We start from the raw sequence: 17,301 nt of genomic DNA, 5'->3' as shown, positions 1-17,301 counted from the left end.
TTCATTTCATGTCTGTTGGTTGTCCTCATTCCTGTTTCATCTACAAATGATCTTGGGATGATCTGGCTTACCTTGATCACTTGCCAAGCCTGGCAGGCTTATTTTTTTTTCCTTAAGTGCTTCTTCATGCCTCATGAGACAATACTACTTGTAGTCTTCCATCATCCTCCTCCATAATGTTTTGCAAATGAGCTTATACCCTAAACTGCTGTTGTCCTTGGCTGCTATGTCTCTTTACTTGGCATAATTGTTTGTTAGCTGAGGAATTTTATGGGAATAACTAAAATTACTTATCTTTCTATGCTAATTTAATTTATAAAACTCTTTCCTTTCAAGCCTGTGAGACAGGCAGAATAGGCAGAATTACTATTTTCATTTTACAAATGGGGAAACTGAGATCTGAAGTGACTTACCTAGGTTCACAAAGCTACTGACTTATGGAAGAGATACTCCAACCTGGATCTTTTGATTCCAAATACAATGCATACTTCATATACTCTCTCATCAATCAATAGGTAGCTGGATACTTGACTTGAAGTTTAAGCTTTTTACCTACATGTTTTGATGTAGTTTATTCACACATAAGATGTCCCAAGAAGGTGATGATGCAGATAATGGTAGGGGTGAGGGAGGCTACAAGAGTAATTTTATTTCTTCTTCTTGACCTCATTGGATACCATTCTACCAAATTATTTTGCTGTTGATCTTGAGTCTTTTCAGCCATGTTTGGCTCACTGTGACCCCCTTTGGGTTTTTCTTGGCAAAGATACTAGAGTAATTTGCCATTCATTTTGCCTATGAGGAACTGAAGCAAACACTGCTTTGCCCAGAGTCACAGAGCTATTAAGAGTCTGTCTGAGGCTGGAGTTGAACTCATGAAGATGAGTCCTCCTGTTTCCAAACCCAGTGTTCTATCCACTGAGTCTTCTAGCTGACTCCTTGGAATTTAACACTCATTCTCTCTGTAAATATGGGGTAGTAGAAGGTGGACTAAGCTATGAATCTATATTCTTGACAATAGACCTAACTTTTCACTTACTAGCTATGTGACTGTGGACAAATCATTTTCATGCTTGGGCCTTCATTTCTTAAAAAAAAAAAAAAAAAAAAAAAAAAGATTTGGACTAGAATATCACAAAAAGACCTTTCACCTGTGATAATCTCCATTCTTTTTTGTTGCTGTTGTTGTCGGTGCTTCTTTTGTATTTTTAAGATCATAGATTGAGAACTGGAAGGAACTTTGGAAGTATAGTCCTTTTCCTTTATTTTACAGTTCAGGAAACAAAGAGACTAGGAGAGCTTAAATGGCTTTGCCAAAGATCACACAGTCTGAGGTCCTTTCAAGCTCTGATAGTCTATGAAATGATTTTCCCAAGTTGTAAATATCTCCCAGGAAATCCAAATTCTTCAGTCTTGAGATACAGAGATGTTCCCCTCTATTCTCACCATTCATTATTTTCTTTCTCAGACTCTCACCCAGCCAACAAACCTGTTCCATGTTTTTGGCATAGGACTAGCTTCCTCCTATCTCGTTGCTTTTGCTGATGTAGGTGCTAATCCCTTCCTCCTTGAAACCTTACCCTACCCAACCCCCTCTTCTTTACCAACCTTATTTCTCCTCTTTCAAAATTCAGCTCAGCCTGACTTATTCTATCACAATTCTTTCTTTCCTTTCCAGTTATGGCCAGTATTTAGTTGAATACTTATGTTCATTTGTGTTTAGTATATACACACTTATTTTCTTTATGTTAGATTTCTTTCTTGTGGAAGGAAAATAAGTTGAATGTGGGGTCAAAAGATCTAGATTTAAGTTTAGGCTTTGCAACTAATTTTGGTCAAATCAATCTCCCTCTCCCAATTTCAATTTCCTCATCTTTAAAATAAGGATTATAACCCATGAATTACCTCCCTCATGAAGAATAGTCTAAATTTGAAAGCACTAGAGGAAATCTACTTCTTATTGTTATTACATTTCCACACAGCCACGAACATAGACTGAACAATTTGAAAATGCAGTCAATTTGCTTGCTCTACCGAATGCCAAACACCATCACCCAATTGATTATTTGGGGGCCTAAATTTTCAGATTTGTTTTCCTGTTTTTGAGATGGAGTGGTACTAATGGCCAATTGATATTGCTCACTCTGTTCTATTATAGTTCAATTGATTATGGTGCCAAGTGATCACATCCACCTGAATTCCATTTGATTCTGCACATGGAAAATTGACCTGTTTGCACCCACTTGTTGCCAGTACCCATACAGTGTCCAATATATAAGTTTCAAAACCATCATGGAACTAATTCTTTTTTTTTTTTAAATTTCTGTTTGAGAGTTGAATTAGAACATCCATTGTATGGATACCACTTCCATTTGTATCATTGAACCCATCCTTTAAATACTACTTCCTCCAGGAAGTAGCATATTGAATCTAAAAAAGAACACCACAGTCAGAAAATCTGAGTTTAATTTATGGCTCTGTCATTTATTCATTGTGTTATCTTGGACAAATCACTCCTTCACCTCTGGAACCTCAGATTCCTCATCTTTAAAAGGGAGATAATGATAGTTGTACTATTTGAGAATGAAATGGTTTCTTGTCAGAATAAGAGGAAATGGAAGAGTATAAGCATTTATTAAGTACCTACTATGTGCCAGGTATTGTGATTAATACTATAAATATCTGATTTGATTCTCACACAAACTTTTTGAGGAAGGTGATATTAAGCCCAATACACAATTGAGGAAACTGAGTAAGACAGTGGTTAAGTTACACAGCTAGTAAGTATCCAAAGTCAGATTTGAAATATGATCTCCCTGACTTCAAGCCCAGCACTCTTACCCCCTGGGCCATCATCAGACTTCAGGATTAAAGATTAGGATTTAAATCCTGACTCCACTTGCTACTGTAAAATAAGTTATTTGACCTCCACTCATTGAGCTGCTCTTTCTTCCCCTTGAAAATGGAGTAAACTATATTCCAAAAAGGTCTAATGTCCTTTATACTTCCAAATCCTGTTATCCTGAGCCTCCCTAATACAGCCTAAAGAGTGAACTCTTTTCTGTAGCTAATGGTGGCATTTATTGACTATATATTATTCTTTAGACAATAAGTTGTGTACTGTTTTCTCACAGGAATTTTTGTCAACAAGCATTTATTAAGTGCTTATTATGTGCTGGATACTATGTTAAGTGCTGAGGATATAACAAATCTTACTCTACAGGAGATTACATTCTAATGGGAAATAGGAAGCACCTGTGTAAAACATAAAGAGAATGAATACAAAATGAATACAAGGTAATAAAATATAAAGTATCTTGTGAGACAGTATATCAGGGAGCCAGGATAAGAAAAGGCTTTATGTAGATCAGGACTTCTTAAACTATTTCCACTCATGACTCCTTTTTACCTGAAAAATTTTTACACAATCCTCATTGTAGACATAAAGGTAGGTAGGTAGATAGAAGAGAGAGAGATATCTAAATAGCTAGATAGCTAGATAGAGATAGATAGATATGCATATAGATATTGATATAAAACAGGCATACAAATCAAAGATTTACTGATGATAAATCTTCATTTTGCAACCCCCACATTCAGTTCTGTAACTTCATATGGGGTCACAACTCACAGTTTAAGATTATTTGAGATAAAAATGATAGTGCCTTACTTATGTCTTAAAATTTTTAGGACAAGAAAGAGTCTATGACGAACCATTATTTCTGTTTTCAATTTCAGGTCTTGTCATTCTCACTACAATAAAAGTCCCCCTTAATATCTCTACCTCAGTTTCCTCATCTGTAAAATGGAAGTAATAATAGTGCCTACCTCCCAAAATGGAATGAGATTATATCTGTAAAGGTTTTTGCAAACCTTTAAAGAGTTATAAAATGGTAGCTACAACTAATAATGATGATAATGATAATTAATCTTTCTTTACAATCCTCAGGTTTATATAATGTTTTGAAGTTTACAAAATATTTTTTCTATTCTAGCTTTCATGCTCTCTCACAAACTCTTGGGGAACTTTCCACGTTGATAAATCACCTCTGCCACACTGGACTTGATCACCATAATGTTATCAAGGAAACACAATGGTGAAGGACTGGTAGTCAACTTCTTATAATTGAGCAAGTGAATGTACAATTGTTAGGTTACAGTTCTAGGGCCTTATACATAGAACTTTAATATGATTCTATCAAACTGATTAATACTGATTGGAATAGAGCACAGATTCAAATAAATAATTTCTCTCATTCCCCCTTTTGATCCACAGAAAGACTCTAATATTTCTTTGGATATTTACAATCTAAATGTATGAAGGGCAGTCTTCCAAGGGCAATGCAAAACCAGAAGGGGCAGTACCATTACTGAGGAGCAAAAGTGACATTAGAGAAGAGAAAAATGGGCACAATTTATAACATACTTATTATGTTCAATTTGATTAAACAATAACTCATAATATGTTAACTGTAACAATAAATGTCTTAGGTGATGCTTTCATTGACCAAAAAGATTTGTAAATCAGGGGACCATAGAGCATTGATAGAGAGTTGATCAAGCACAACAACTAAGCATTGTTTGTCCTACATATAGGTTCTGGGAATCTTTTGAGTTTATGAAAATGATTTAAGCAATTTTGACAACCACCCCATTATGGTGATATGAGGCCTCTGATGCAGTTCTGTCTTCCTCTGGAAATTTCACTTAGAAATACTGGAATGAGTGAGACATCAAAGCAACTTCTAGTATATTTGTTTCTCCAGTTCAGGTCACTTGCAGAGATCCCTTTATCTGTTAATAATATTTGACAAAATAGATCTAAATATAATTTTAGTATGCCATTACAAAATCAGATCAGATAGTAAGAGCCAACTCAAACTTTAAATGGAACTAAACAAACATCACCAGACCTGAGAATTTCCATTTTTAGTTGATAAATTCAAGTAACAACTGAAAATTTTTTTAAAAAATTCTGAACCCAAATTTTATATCTGGCATATATAATTACCTAATCTCATTACAACTATTTATGAAAAATAATTGAAAATTATCATTCTATAGCTCATCTCTACCATAGGAAGATGATGTCGATAAGGAATTATTAATAGAAAATCTCTTTTTTATGACTTCTAATACACAACTGAATCCATTTAAAAGTTGCCAAAATAATGACGATTATAGCAAAAAGTTCTAGAATAAGGAGGATACATAGTCAATTTCAAGATGGTGTATGAAAATGTTTGCCTTTCAAGACATGTTCAACATTCAGATGGTAATAATAAATCCAAACAAAATTGGCTTTTTCCATTTAGGAAACACTAGATCTTCTATCACATTAAAAAAAAAAACTAAAGATGTTTCTGCTAAATAATTAATATAATAACAATTTGGTCTTACAAATTGTTCCTTCAATTTCTGGCTATCCTCACGTTAATTTTAGAAAAGACTAACATTTTAGGCTAAATAAATCTTATACCTGTATCTTATTGTAATAGCTCAGATGTTTCTGTATTAACCTTTGAAATAAAGAGTTATTATATTTATACTGATAACCTGCCATGATTCTACAAAGAAAATAAGTACATTATACAGCAGGGGAAAAATGCTTCCCTAATTTCAAGTCAGTTCCAGACTAGATTTATATAGATAGCCAAATTTATTGAGCATGGCTTAAAAGGTAGACTATTTTCCATTTAAGAGGAAATGTTGTACAGGTAAATCAAGTCAGGAGGAGCCACCCTCAGCTCATGCAAAGCCATTCTCTCAGTCTTCCCCAAGATAATTCTATCTGTAATGCATGGATGCCAATCCCATAGGGTTACTGGCATCATGGATCATTTACCTAACAGGATTCCTTGATGATCACACCTGGAATGAGACTTCAAATGAATTACATTCCCGTGAAATTTAACAAGAAGTTTCAAAACTCATAGCTTCATAACTTTAGGTGGATTCAATTATTAAAAATCACATGTTCTTGATGTAGATTTTTTTAAAAAGTCCAAGGTATTTAATTTTCTAAAACAAGTCATGTTCTCAAATTAGCTTTGAAGGGGCTTTTCCCTTCTAGATCTACTTTCAAGTCCCAAGATTTAACACAAAATCAATATAAAATAGTTATAAGAAGAATTAATATGCTAAAAATCCACAATTTATCTGAAACTTCAGATAATTTTAATTGAAGCATCATGAAGCCTGAATTAGAAAATAAGTCTTTGTCTCACTTAATATTTTTAAGTAGATGGTTCAAGCAATATTTTACATATAAAATTCTTAATCCAAAATTTAAAATCATTTCACAAATCCTACTAATTATATTATCATGATAAAGCATGTTATAGCATGGTTTCTTATAAATTAAATAGTTCATCAATTGTAAGGCTTTATGATCTCTATTATCTGTGATTCAAATGACAATTCAAAATTATCCCTCACTATAATAGAATGTATTACTTAATCAAAAGTCACAAAAGCCATTTACATCGACACGTATCAATGGAATTTGCTATGTGAGGAGATTTTGTGTTTGATTTCAGTTATGAGTCTTAAGCAGCTAATTATGTTAGGATGTCATAGCCAGGTTCAGAATTAGCCAGGTGGGAAAATGTCTTATTTACCAAGATGGGGAAAGGTCAAGAGAATCCTATCTTCACTTTTGCAAAGCATTTTCTTGATTTTCCCAGGGACAATTCTCAGACATCCTGAGGCAATCCTCAGATTTGCAGAAGCACATGGCATTTCCCTTGAATGATGAACCAGCAGTCTTATGTAGGGTCAAAACACTAATACCTGGATTCAAGACTTAGAATAACAGAAAATGAAGTCCCAGAAGACTCTTCCTCAAACAGCAAAACTTCACTAATAAGCTTAGTTAATAATTGTTATTTTTCTTATATATTAGCCTCAAAATCCTATCTAGAATTTTAAAAAAATCTATTAACAGATTTCATCTATTCATAACTATTATTTCAACTATCATTTTTCCCTTCTGCCTTGGTCTGCAGAAAAAGTCAAAGAAAGAACATTAGACAATTTCTATGATACAATGGGATAGGAATAAAATGAGATTCCTCAGAAGAGTCCATGTAGGCAAATGGGCCATATTTGGCAACAATTTCCCCAGTGAAAGCTATGGTTTCAGAGGGAGCTGTAGCTTTAGAACTAAAAAAAATTAGTTCAATCTTGAACAAAGCCTAACTTGTATACAATAATAATCTTTTTCTGTAAGTGTTAAAAAAGAAGTGCAAGCTAGCAGATGGCCAATGTGGCTTGAAATATTAGCTGACTAAAAGCTACAAATATTGGACAAGAGGCAATCATGCAAGTTGCTACTAGAGTAGTGCTTTCTTATGGGCCAGAAGTTTAAATTTGAAACAAGGATTTTTATAAGATGCTAACTCAGTGGAATTGATAAAGACAATGGTTATTTAGCATGATGCTTAACAGTTCTCTAGTTCAGTACATGTAGTTAGTACTTATTATAGTACTACAAGAGTCACACCCAGCATATAAGCTTGGACAAACTCAGCCAGAATGAGAACTAGGGAAGACAGAGAAGGGGTGGCAGGCTCTCCTCCTTGGCTTCTCCACTGAAACCAAGATCCAGAAGACCTCCAGAAAAACTAGCCGAGCCCCAAGTAAAGGAGACAAGACTTTGAAGGAAACAATAAAGGATGTGGACTTTAACCCCTGGCTACTCTTGTGATTACTGAACTGAAACAAAGGCTGTTCCCAGAGACCCCAAGAAAACCTCAATAGAGAACATTACAATTTAGAGATAATATTACAGTGCTTTAATTAAACTCTTGCTTGATTGAATGTATTATCCCTTGTATGCCATCATGACCAGCTTGCCTTCCCTTCTCTCCGCCCCCTGTTCCTTATCAACTAAAAAGTATACATGGGGAGGAATAGTTTACCTATCTCAGTCACCCAGGTCCCAAATACCTGTTTAGCCTTGTTTCAATTTCATCACTACAAGTTCCTACATAATGAATAGTTGTTTCAAAATAATAGCATTAAAAGATACATGAGTTGACTAATATGAAAATATGTTTAAAATAGCTGTACGTGTATATAATCTATATTAGATTGCTTGCTGTCTTGGGGAGGGGAAAAGTAAGGGAGAGAGGGAGAAAAAAATTGGAACTCAAAATCATATTAAAATGAATATTGAAAACTATCTTTACATGTAAAAATGAAAATACATGAAAAAATAAAATACTATTAAGTGGAAGGAAGGCAATTGGCACACACATACAAGAGATATAAGTTTCCAAGTGATCCTGTTGAAGTTCAAGGAAGAACCCCAAAATGCTGAGGTTTTAAATAGTGTCTCAAGGTGTCTCAAAAGAATTTGTAGGCTCAGACTCTTCTCCAAGTCAAGGGGCAAAGTTTATTATAATTGTAATGCCAATAAAAGTGGGCTAAACTCCAAAAGAAGTTAGCAAAGAGCCAGAAGCAAGAAGGTACATTTATAGGGAAAAGAAAGAGAAAGCAGGTGCTTCATGTCGCTGATATGCTAATTTTATGACTAGAGGTGAAGTTAAGGAATGGTCTGGTTCTGACTTTGTACACAGGTGCAGTACCCACAGTTCTCTGGGCAGAGCTCACTGGGGTGGAAACTTCCAGAGATATATTTTTAGTCCTGAAACATCACTAGGTAAAGTGGTGGGCATGCAATTAAGTTCTGCACCTGTGTTAACTATAAACACTTCATTATTGCTCATTAGTCTCAGAAAGCCTGTTATCACTGACCAACAGGCTGTAATTTGACAGCCAGCAATCTTTTGGACTCAGCATCCTGCATCTCTGATTCATCTGAATGTTGGACCTTCTTTCCCCCTGAAGGGATTAAGATGATGAACTAAAGGAAGAACTCTCTTTGATGAGTTTAGTATTGAAAGACTCTCTTGGATTTACTTTTTTCAAAAAAATTCAATTCTTCCTCCGATTACATGTAAAGATAATTTTTAACATTCTTTTTTTTTTAATTTGAGTTTTAAATTTTCTACCTTTCTCCTTCCCTTCACCCTTCCTTGAAATGGTGAATAATTTGATATAGGCAGTCTTGCAATACATATTACCATTTTAGTCATGTTGTAAAAGAGGACTCAGATTGGGTTTGCTTCAAACCAACTGGAAAGAAGAATCTTTAAATGGCATCTGGTCAAAGTGAAATTAGGTCAAAAGTTTTAAGAAAACTATTGTCCAGAGGAGTGGCTAAAAGTTATATGACTATTGTTCTGTTTGGTGAAGCAAATGTTAGCTGAATTTTTCTCTGAGGACTGTAACTCTGAAGTAGCTTACATAAAAGATATTTTTCAAAGGCATAGAAAACTGGTCATCTCTGAATTTCTCTTGAAATAGAAATGTCTAGATTAGGATAATATAAAATTAATTTAAAAATACTTTGGCCAATCTTGTTCCTAAAACTCAAAGTATAGCATTTTCTTTCACATTACCATATATATTGTAAAAATTCATGACTGGGGGTCAACATTAAACTTGCTCTCTTTCATAAATTAACAGACAAAAGCTTCCCTTACTAATACTTCAGAACTCCAAAAGTTCCTAAAAATACATCAAATTAACTGCTCTGGAATGACACATTATCAAGGAAAAACTGTTGCCTACATCACCTGGACACAATATCTGGTGTAGTGTTAGGCTAGTCATAGGAGGTAGGTAAGGAAAATGGGGTGAAGTTGGTGCTAACAGGAATTAGAAAAGCAATTAAACTTTAAAAGGGAGTATATTTTTTTCCCTAGCCTCAATAAGATTTAGCAAAAGGTGCTAGCCATGTGGTAGGCACACTGCCTGCTTGTACCCTGAAGTGTGGAAGAAATGACTGTCCTACACCCTGAGGTGAAGTAAATGGGATTTACCTGCTTTAATTAGGCTGGGAATGAAAGGTAGGTATTACCAGTTAAGAGGGACAAATAACCAGCAGGTCTGCTTAGTACCTTAAGAGGATCCTTCTGTGAGTTAGCCACAGAAGGATCAAGGCCTAAACAAGAGAGTTTACTAGCCCAGAAGTGTATTAACTCTGGCTTCAGAGTCAGAACTCTAGTACTCTCCAGAGTCATGTGGTTCAAAGTGACACAGAAAGAATTCTGAGAGATTTTCTCATAGCTTTCAGGAGCTCTATTTATGTAAAAAGCATACCGGCTAATCATGGGAGTGTCTAGCAGGGAAGTCTAGCCAGGAACTCTAGTAAAAGAAGTCTGGAGTGAGGGGGAGAGAGGAAAGAGAGTAGCTTATATAGGAAAATTTTGGCATTTTCCCAAGGTTCCTGATGCAATGGAGCCTACACATAGGAACAGGATATGGAGCAAGGATGGAGAAAGGATGTGGGTCTCTGTGACCTCTAAGATAGTCATGGTATGGGCCTTCTCTGGGAAAGGAATGTTCTTTTTATTGTTTGCCCAAGGTTATGATAATAAAAGCTGAAAGCACATATCTGGGGCAAAATTCAGGGGCATGTTCAGGGGCCTGTCTCATCAAGAGGAAAGGGAAGTGAGTGGTAGTATTAGGGACCAGGTGAAGCTAAGAGATATTATCAGAGGAACAAGGAGTTCCCAGACCACAATGAATTCTAGAGATTTTAAAGCAAATTGTTTTCCAGAATGATTAGACTGAGCTAAAGCTTCGCCAACAGTGTCTATCTTTCTACTTCTAGATTTTTCTACAACCTCTCTTAAGGATGACTATTCCCACCTTTCATCATCTTTGCTAATTTGCTGGGTATGTGTTAAAACCTCAAAGTTGCTTTGATTATTATTATTAGTGATTTGGAACAGTTTCATTTGATTGTTAATAATTTGCAATTCTTTTAAGAATTGTCTATTAATATTTTTGACTACTTATTCATGGAGGAATGGTTCTTGGGCTTACATATTTGTGTTTATTCCCTAGAATCATTGATAATAAACACTTATCAGAGATGTTTGAGACAAAGAATGTTACCTTGATGAAAGGCTTTTCTTCTTAACGTGGTGCATTGATTTTGTTTGTTCATATGCTTTTCAATTTCATATTATTGAAATAATCTATTCTATCTTTTGTTATTGCCCCTAACCTTCTTAACTTAAGAATTTCCTCCTAGATACCATGATTACATCTTTGGAATTAAATCTGACAGGACAGGTTGCTATCATGTTCCCACCATCAAGTGGAGTCCAAAAGCATGTAGGATGATGTTCATAAATATAATATAGCAGCAAACTCGAAAACTGAAGGACAGTCTGTGGTGAACATACTATCAAGACTTTTAGCTACATTTTCCCAGCTACACAGAGTGGTCTCTGTCTTCAATGCCTAATTCAAGCCAGATAGAAGTATTGTCTGTGAGGATGAAAGGCCTATTCCATGGACCACTGAAAGAGGAAGTGGCTGACATTAAGGAGAGAATTGTTAAATCAGCATTGGCTTTAGTATATTACATAAACCTAAAATCAAGTCAGAACCCCGTGACACAGATAACAAAGTGATTTAATGCTCAACTTGCTTTACATCCAGGTGTTCCCACACCAAATATAGATTTGGACCCAGCCCTGGACTTCAAGGAAGCCTCAGGTTGGCTTGCCTCCCAAAGTCTGGACTTACCAGTCATACAAGCACTATTTGCATTAAAAGGGGACTCATCAATGGGAATAACAGGGAATTCATTCATAACTCAATTTAAATTAATTGCAACATTCGCCCAAGTGACTCCTTACATCATAATGAAATCATTCATTGAAGAAGGTCTGTTTCATGGAGCCATGCTTCCTGGAGTCGGAAGGGAGATTCAACATTTTACCCAAATAGAATATGCTTTGATTGCTTCTCATGGGGAGCAGTTTCCTTATTTCAAAGTTCTAATGAACTATCTCCAACAGTTTCTAAACCTTTACAAAATTGCAAATGCAAGGAAGAGGAAAACTGACTCCACCCTTAGATATTATCAATCATCAAAAGAAGCACTATCCAGAATTCCAGACAGGGATGCTGAAAAGATTATTTCAAAGGCTCCCTTAAAGAGAAAGATTACATCTCGAGAGGTTGCTGAAGCCTTAAAGAAGGTTGGAGCTTCAGATCAAAACTGAGCTCAAGGGATACAACAAGCTGATTCTGCAATAATTCTCAGGAGCCTGGTAGAAATGATGGAGACATGCAGAAGGGTTAAGAACCACTAGAGTATTTAGAAAAAGAAAAAAAAAATAATTTCTTCCTAGTCAAAGATGTAAAAGATATTTTATTTAGTTCTCATGATTTTTTAAATAGCCTGACCTTTAATATTAAGTTGTATATTATGGAGGATATATTTAATTGGAATCAATTTAAATTACCTTAAGTTTTATAACATATATGCCAGGTGCCCAAAAAAGAAAAGAAAAGAAAAAATTTATAGGGAAAAATTGTATTTTATATTAGAAATTTGTCCAGAGTTTAAGGACTAGTGCTTCCTCCCATCCAGTTTTCCCCCTTTCCTACCCATGGTTCAAATGGTAACTACCTAAATTATTTGATTTTAACTTTAAATGGAACGTCATTGAATATTTTCTATTATGTTTTAAATTTTCTGACATATTGTTAGTAAGTAGTTCTCCCTAGTACTATACTCAGGGCCTCAGTCTTTCCATTTGTGAAAATGGTGATGTTAACTCTTAAACTACCTGCCTCACAGAACTTTTGTGAGGGAAATATTGTATAATTAAATATTCTTAAGTCTCTGTTTCTATCTTCTTCTTGCTCATGGTATGGTATGGTCTCCTGAATTATTACAAAAAAAAAAAAGTTAAATAATGCTTTTGGATAGCCCATGGACAGGCCAGAAATTCAAAGATCTTGGAGATTCAATCCCTTTCCAATCTCCAAAGCCAAGAATAGGAAAAGAGAGGTGCCCTGTGTTTGCTATCATCCAGATGCCAGAAACCTCAGTCACAAAGGCCTCCATGGGGATTCCCCAGCAAAGTCTGTGTGCCTTTTTCTTCATGGGCTTATTCGGTCAGGGTCTGTTAGCTTTGGTATTGTTTGCAGTTTAACAGGATTTCAAGCATGGTGGTGGTCTCCTTGGGTCTTTCCCCTCCTTCTTTCTCAAAGCATTTCTGGCATTTAAAAAGCCCCAACTGTGACTGAGACGATCACAATTACACAGGATGTAATTCCCTTTAACATAAATGTCTGAGGGCATCATTTCTCTACTTGGGTTGTGATTGTCATGGTCCAAAGACCAAAATATCATTGACTTTGACTCAATTCAATAATAACAGTAATAATAATAACTCATATTTCTCCAGCCCTTTAAGTTTTGGCAAAGTACTTTCCTCATGACAACTCCCTATATTATTATAGTCATTTTAAAGGGGAAGAAGCTGAGAGGGAAAGAAAGGTACCTTACTCAATGATTCAGGTAATAAGTGACAGAGATGAATTTCAGTACAATCCAATTCAATTCAATTCAATCTCCATTTATTAAGTGCCTATTACAACCTATCTGCAATGTAAGTTTCAAAAATAAGTAAGGGATCACCTCTGTCCTTATGCAATTTAGAGCTTCATAGGACATTGTGTCACAGAGTGACAATGGAGATTATAATAGTTCCCTGTCTTTGGAAAATGTTTTGTTTCTAATAAGAATTGAGGAAGTGGCCATGTATAAAACACAATTATAAAACATTGCGTGGCTTGTTACACTATGTTCCATAAGGTATTTAGTAAAAGTAAAAATATGAGGTTTTTTTAGATTTATCTTTTTAGTTCTGAAATCAGCACCCCTATGAGGGTACTGCCTTATTCAGTTATTTCTCTCTGAATATAATGGCAATGGCCTTAGAATTCAGATTTTGAAGCATTTATGCAGCTTCTTCTATTTGCTAGGCATTCTGCTAGGCTGGAATACAAAAACCAAACAAAAAGCTCAAAAATGATTCCTGCCCTCAAGGAGCTTACATTCTACTGTGGCCTGAAATCAGTGGCATTCCTACCCAGATAAAGTATAAAACATACACAAAGTGATTTGGGGTGGGTAGAACATTAACAGTTGGGGAGTCTTGGATAGACCTCTCATAGAAGGGGTCACTTGAACTAAGCCTTGAAGGAAAATAGAGTTCTAAAAAGCAGAGAGGAGGAAAGAAAGCATTAGAAGAGACTAATTTTTGCCTTAGAACTAAAGAAGGTAATGTTCCCTTTGGAGGTTTTCTTGGCAAAGATACTGGAATGGTTTGCCATTTCTTTCTCCAACTTATTTACAAATGAGCCATAGGGAGACAAAGAGGATTAAAAGCCCAGAGTCATACAGCTAGTGGCTATCTGAGGTCAAATTTAATCTTCTTGACTCCACACCCAATGTTCTATTCATTTACACTACCTAGTTGCTCAGTTTTTGGGATACAAAAACAAAAATGAAACAAATCTTGGAGAGCAAATACAGAATCTACACAAAGTATCTTCAAGGCTTTGTGTTGGCTTTTGACAATTAGTTGAAACAGTTTCAGTAAGTCAAACTCTATTTTCTAAGGTTCCTTCTAGCTCTGACATTCTATGTCCTAAGGTCCTTTCCAGCTTTGATGTTCTATATTCTAAGACCCCTTATGTCTTATGTCATATGTTCTAAGACCCTTCCATTTTGCCCTTTCATTTTGCATTATGTTCTAAGATTCCTTCTCCCTTTAATATTCTATGTTCTAAGTATACTTTTAGCTCTGACTTCTGTCTCACAGTATCCATTCCAGTCCTGATAGTTTATGTTCTGATATTCCTTTTGCATCTATAATCCTATATTCTAAAGATTCTTCTAGTTTACATTTTGTTTCTGAATCTATGAAATAAAGCTTCCTTGGATGAAATTGAGATGATTTCTCAAAAGTTATTTCCAGTCAAGCATCTAGAGGTCTGAGCTCCCTTCCTCCCCCTCTCCACCATCACTCCCCAAATGGGAGAACAGAACCATTGTACAGCCACATAGAATCAACATATTAGCCTTCTCCAGGGCCAATGCTGTTACCATTCCCTTGAGCACCCTGCTCTCTGTTTCAAGTCAGTGCCAATGGAAAGTCTGGGCAAGGAAGCCTGACTGACTCACGGTTACCAGCAAGTTTTCCTCTCTGAAATGCCAGTTTTTGCAAGGACAATGAAGATCTTGTATGTTTTAATAACAGATGCTTGTAAGGAAGATGACATGTGGCTCATTTATTCCCACAAGTGACTAAATATGACAACAGATGTAACAGAGCAAACATCAAAGTCCTTGGGCCCAAAATGACCGTTTTATTACCAGTAACGATCCTTCTCACTTTCATCACATTTTGTACTTCACTCATTTGCTTTTCCCTGCAGCCATATGAAGTAGGTAGAGCAGGATAGCAGAATGGGGCAGGTAGGGTAGTGCAGTGGATAAAGTGCCTGTCCTAGAATTAGAAAAACTCATCTTCATGAGTTCATATCACTAGTTGGTTCACATAGGGAGTAAACAAAAGAACCAACTAGTGATTGTCTGAGAATGTGAACTCATGAAGATTTCTTAAGTAGCTATAATGTACTAGGCATAGAAGTACTAAATGAGGCACTTAACTCCTCTGAGGGCATCTGTTGGACAAGATGACCTCTAAGGTCCTTTCAGAGTCTGTAAATCTTCTCCCCGCCTCTTTTATAAGTGAAGAAACTGAGACTTACTCTGGGGAAGGGATTCCTAAAGTAGCCTTAACTGATAAGTGACAGATCTAGAATTAGAATAGATTTCTTGAAGTGTATATGGGGTGGGGAGGATGGGTGGAATCTAGCTGTATATTATAGGAACTGTATCAAATTAGTACCAGAGAAATAGAAGGGTAGACATAATTTTTTTCCAACCTTTTTGGCAAAGCAAGTCTGGAAAAAAAAGACTTGTATTTACCAGTTTAGAATGTCATACATAGCTCAGGCACTAATTATTCCTGCAGTGGGAGGTCACCAAATTTGCATAATTATGCAAATTGAGGCATAATATGGAATACTAATTGCATTAAGACATCTCCTGATAAGAGAATGGCAAACTGTAAAAGTGAACTTCTGTATGTTCTACATCAGACAGTGATCAGGAAATACTACCTTCTTTAGTTTTAGGGCACAGAGTAGTCTTTTCTACTGCTCTCTCTCCTTCCTCCTTGCCTTTTAGAATGCTAACCTCCCTTCAATGCTCAGTTCAAGTGACCCTTTCTATATGAGCTCTATCCCACCCTCCCCAGCTGCTGATGCCCTACCCACCCAAAACCACTTTGTATTTACTTTGGATATATTTTGTATTTATCTGTGTATATGCCATTGTTCTCAAGCAGGGTTCCTATGGACTATCTGTTAAAAGGCAATATGAGGGAATTAAAAGTGATTTTGGAAAAATTAAAAGAGATTTGGAGTGAAGTTGCTTCCTCAGATAATTGATTTAACCCATATACCAATCAATCAAGAAACATTTATTAAATATCTACTATGTGCTAGGTACTGTGCTAAGCATTAGAGATGCAAAAAAAGACAAAGGTAATTCCTGCCCTCAAGGAGTTTACAATCTATTACATGAAAGAAAACCCTATTATATTATATTAATATGTGATCATGTGCCCTGTTCCTCAAAGACTCTAATGAAAGCAAACTCACCATCTCCCAAGGCAGCCCTTTGTGCTGCATAGTGCTGATAGGAAGTTTTTCCTAACCTCTGGTCTAAACTGATCTCTTTGTAGCTTTTATCTCACTTCTCCTAGGTTTTTCTTCTAGAGTCGAACAGAACAGAACAAATCTAATCCTTCTTCCACATAAAAGGGCTTCAGATACTTATAGATAATTATCATGTAGACTTGGTTCTTCTCAGCAATTCAGTGACCCAAGCCAATCCCAACAAACTTGAGATAGAAAACACCATCTGCATCCATAGAGAGAACTATGGAGACTGAATGTGGATCAAAGCATACTTTTTTTCTCTTCTTTTTTTTTTTTGAAGTGGTTTTTCCCTTTTATTCTGATTTTTTTCTCTCCCGATATGACTTATATGGAAATATATAAAAATGAATTTACATGTAAAAATCTAAAAAATTAATATATTTTTAAAAGATAATTATCATAGTTCCCATAGTTCTTAGTTCTTTCAACTAACATGGAGTTGAGACTCTTTACCACAATGCCTTTCTCTATATACTCTCCAGCTTAATACCATTTTTTTTTTAAACTATAGCACCAAAACTGAGCACAGTACTCCAGGTGTTGTTTGACTAGGGCAGAGTACAGAGGGACTATCAACGTTTCTATTCTTAGAATACCATTCACATTTTCCTAATACCATTCACA

This window comes from Antechinus flavipes, chromosome 2, assembly GCF_016432865.1.
Source record: "Antechinus flavipes isolate AdamAnt ecotype Samford, QLD, Australia chromosome 2, AdamAnt_v2, whole genome shotgun sequence".
In the NCBI taxonomy this organism is placed as follows: Eukaryota; Metazoa; Chordata; class Mammalia; order Dasyuromorphia; family Dasyuridae; genus Antechinus; species Antechinus flavipes.
Note: the sequence above shows the minus strand (reverse complement) of the source record.